The sequence below is a fragment of the Sinocyclocheilus anshuiensis genome, unplaced genomic scaffold (genome assembly GCF_001515605.1).
Source record: "Sinocyclocheilus anshuiensis isolate Anshui unplaced genomic scaffold, SAMN03320099.WGS_v1.1 scaffold1501, whole genome shotgun sequence".
Taxonomy (NCBI): domain Eukaryota; kingdom Metazoa; phylum Chordata; class Actinopteri; order Cypriniformes; family Cyprinidae; genus Sinocyclocheilus; species Sinocyclocheilus anshuiensis.
This window is the reverse complement of record NW_015544287.1, coordinates 633205-637269: the sequence shown is the minus strand read 5'-3', so window position 1 is coordinate 637269 and position 4065 is coordinate 633205. Positions and strand designations below refer to the sequence as shown.

The following is a 4065-nucleotide window of genomic DNA, read 5'->3' as shown; positions in this document are numbered from 1 at the left end:
GACATGTAGTTACAAAGTTACTTATAGTTAGTAGAATGTCTAAAGTGGACTATCGAAATAAAGTGTAACCTAAAATAATTTTTTTACTTTGTGGTACAGAATCTGGAGATGAAGACGTAGACTGACTTGCTGGTTGAGTTGTAGATGTAAGTTGAGATGTCATTTGAGAAGTAGATGTTGGTGTTCGAGTAGATGCTAATGCAGCTGATATCGATGTTGATGCAGTTGATGTTGAGCTTGGTGCAGCTGTTGTTGATGACAGAGTGGTTGATGTTAGCACAGTTGAACTTAAAGTTGGTGCAGGTGGTCTTGATTGAGTTGTAGATGTTGATTCAGTGACTGCTGAGCGAGATGTAGACGGTGGGGCAGGGGTTGTTGTTGATGATCGAGCTGTAGATGTTGCTGTAGCTGATATACATGTCGGTGCAGGATTTTTTGTTAATCGAGCTATAGATGCCGCTGTAGCTATTATACATGTTAGTTCAGGGGTTGTTCTTGTTGATGGAGCTGTAGATGTTTCTGCAGCTGGTGATGTAGAAGAAAATAACATTAGTAGATGAGATAAAAGAAAAGCATCTATAGATGGCAGGCAACAGTGACCTATAGTGTAAAAAAGCAAAAATGAAAAAAAGGATGCCAGTGGGAAAAGAAGTTCTCCTTCAATACACGAGACACCTGCTATCATAAAGGCATCCTATTGTTGGGAAAGGACTATGAACTACTATGAGAACTGATATTATAAAAACTGACAATGTGCAAGCAACTACAACAGCTGAATGTGCGGTGACTGAAGATTTTAAGACTCCCTTTGGTAACAAACAATGCAGTATAAAACCACAAACTCAGTTCTATTATTGAATGCTTTCCTTTCTTTGACACTGACATCAAAATAACCTGCATAGCAAGTTTTGTTTGTATTTGCGGGAAGTATTTTTGCTTTGACTTTTCTTGGTTTGATTTCTAATGTAATGCACAATCAATAAGGCATTTATGGAATTGTAGAGCAAGAACTGAGTTATAAGAGTAAAAGGTCACCTACTTTAGCAAAGAGCAGTTTCACTACTGAATCCCTTTTACTCATCTGTTTTGTGAGCTACGCTAGCTTTTTTTTAATTTACAAATATTAAAGGAGAAGTCTGCGGCATCAAAGCAGAATTGTGAAAATGATGACAAACAGGTTTCCAGAGCCCTGTTCCTGTTCTGTTTGGTGAAGTCAGTATACAAATACATTTCTCATGCATGACTTTGATATTAAGATGGCACAGAAAAAAATTATTTACCATCCAATAAATTACCCCAAGAGATGGTCTATGGCAGGGGTCCTCAACTCTGGACCTCGAGATCCACTTTCCTGCAGAACCACTTTATAGCAGAGATTGTCTTACTATTGGGAGATACGAGGGTCTGTATTACTTACTATTGGAGAAAGCGTAACGGTCAATTAGGATCACGTGCGCCTTAATAACCAATCACATTACAGCCTTGACGTCACTGAATTTCAGTCAGAGTGGACACTCACGGTGCGTTCCAAACGGGATATATCGCCCTCCGAAGGGCACTTCGGAGTGAAAACTATCATGGCCAGACCGAAGTGCTCAAAACTGTCCACTTCAAAGGGCCCTTCGGAATGAAGGATTTCGAAGGGTACAACTGATGGACACTTCGGGCTCCCATGATCCTTTGCGCAGATTCTTTGCATGATGATGGCGCCTCCGTGTGGGCACGTGACGATGATGCAGAAGGGCATTTCAAGAAACTGTTGTTTGGCCCCCTACACCCTTCAACCCTTCGAAGCTCTCACTCCGGAGGGTAAACCCTTTGAAGGGATTAGGGCATAGGGATGAGCCCTTCCGAATGGAACGCAGGGTCAATCGCAGTTTACGGATACCATAGGAAGTGCCGTAAACTGGATCCCACCTGTCGCAAAAAGTCAGTGACTTTGCTTATAAAACAGCATTTTTTTCATTGTAAACTCTAAAAATAGTTAAATCCAAAAGTATTGTTTAGTGTAAAACATAGAGATTAGCTGATAGGCTGTCGATTCATTAAATAAGCTGTTTCCTCTAAAAAGCTGTTTATTCAGCGTAGGGAAGCCTCTCCTCCATTGACACCCATTAAAAAAAAACGGCCTCTGGTCTCCTCTCCCACGTACTGCCAGACCGGAAGCATTAGCATTACGCTTTTTTGTCTAAAACGTTGGCAGATCGCTGTGCTGTTCAGACTACATGACTTGATTGTCTGTCTTGAAGTCGTTGTGGTGTTCACACTACACGACACTACGTAAATGATCCGCAAAAGGAGGTCACACACTACACGAGCGGACAACAACTCTCACCCAACGACTCTATCCCGTCCCCAAACCATGTTTTGTTACGGGAATGACACGAAACAACAAGTGAAACAGAAGTTGTTTATTTGAAAATGAACATCCGGAAGAAATTAGCACTGCAAGCTGTTTGCGTGATGAAAAGATTCGCTCCATTTCTTGTGTCCAAACTTTTCTTAAAGCCATGTTGCTGCTGCTGTTTTTTCCTCAAGGCATGCTTGCTCTCTCATTGGCTGTAGCTCGTCGTGACACCTGACACCACGTGATGTCGAGTCGGCCGACCGGTCCAGCGTTTGGCGTCGGCGAGCCTCTTTGATGCGTCGTTCACACATAAAGATTGCCTAGCGCTGGTCACCTGCTGATTTTCCCACAATCACAGCCCAACCTGTCGGCGAGCTCGATAATGTGCAAATTGGGCTTAAAATCCTGGGCCCGTATTTATTAAGCTTCTCAAAGTGACATTTTAGTCTTAAGTGCTGATAATTCATAAAATGTACTCCTACTTTCAAACTTAAGTATAAAAGCAAGTTATCAAATTTCTTAAAGCTAAGAATCACTCTTACTCTCCCAGTTATTTAAGACAGCTCGAGAGGTCTCTCAAGTGGTTAGGAGTTGCCAGTAGGGGCTTGTGATGGCGCTGCGGAGAGGAAGAATGTTCTTGAAATATTTGACGATGAGCAGTTAATAAAACAGTTACATTTCCTCAGTTATTCAAACAGAAACGAGCAAAGAATATTTACATTACCAAAGAACATCATAACTGACTTCAGTCTAGTGCGAGTATTATATGCTCTTTAAAAACACTCCCGTTATAATCAGTGAAGCTACCTACACTGTGTCATGAATAAGTTACTTACCCTCTTACCCCTTATTTACACTGCACACGTCTGCGGCGCGTTACGGCTCTGACACGGCCACTGGAGCTGATCACGGCTACTCACCAGCCGCGCCGCGGCAAGTTTCTGAAGCGCCTATATTTTTGACGGATAATAATAATAATAATAATCGTCTTGCTGTCGTCAAAGAAATCAGCAACAGGCGATATCTCTGACTATCATCGATACATGATACTATCATCTAGATTGAAGGTTGTGATGACGATTCATTTTCTTACCATAATGTATTCTCTTGAAAATTCTTTATTGTCAAATGTGTCTTGAATGTAAACTCCTATTAGATATTTAACCATTCAATGTGAATTTATCTAAGAATATTCTTAAATAAGCAAATCTATTCAGTGATTGGTCCATGCATATTTCGTCATCCAAAATTTGTGGAAGTTTGTGGCACAGCAAAGTGTTGTGAATCAACTCTAAGACTGACACTTAAGATTTAGTCCTACACTTCGCTTAAATTACGAATGAGATGCTTGATAACTAACTTTTAAGCACAGCTTTGAGCCAAGAATTTTTTTATACTTAAGTGGGCCTGTATTCTTAAAGATTCTAAGAATCCTCTCAGAGAGCTCCTAATTTAGCTTAAAAATGTCTAACTAGGAGTCTTAGCTTAAAAGTGATTCAGGACCAATCTGAGAGCAACTCTGAGCGAGGAAAAGAAAATTTTTTTATCTTAGTGAGGAGGCGGGGCTGACCCCGTTGCTAGCTTTGATACAGTCTGTAGGGATTTCTATCATGAACGGACTCTGATATGCCGCTGAATCAACTCATCATAAGGCTTCGAACTAATCCAATCAGAAGATAACACAGAGATCTTTTGTATCAGGACTGAAAATACCTTGC

The 4065-nt window shown here is 40.9% G+C and overlaps 1 long non-coding RNA gene across 1 annotated transcript in view; it reads right to left on the bottom strand.

Moving 5' to 3' along the window:
- LOC107698039 (uncharacterized) overlaps positions 1-532 on the bottom strand; it is a 1389-nt gene extending 857 nt beyond the window's left edge. The window contains exon 1 of the long non-coding RNA XR_001635296.1: positions 88-532. This is a non-coding gene — a long non-coding RNA (uncharacterized LOC107698039). The remainder of the gene's footprint in view (positions 1-87) is intronic.
- Positions 533-4065: the final 3533 nt, after the last annotated feature.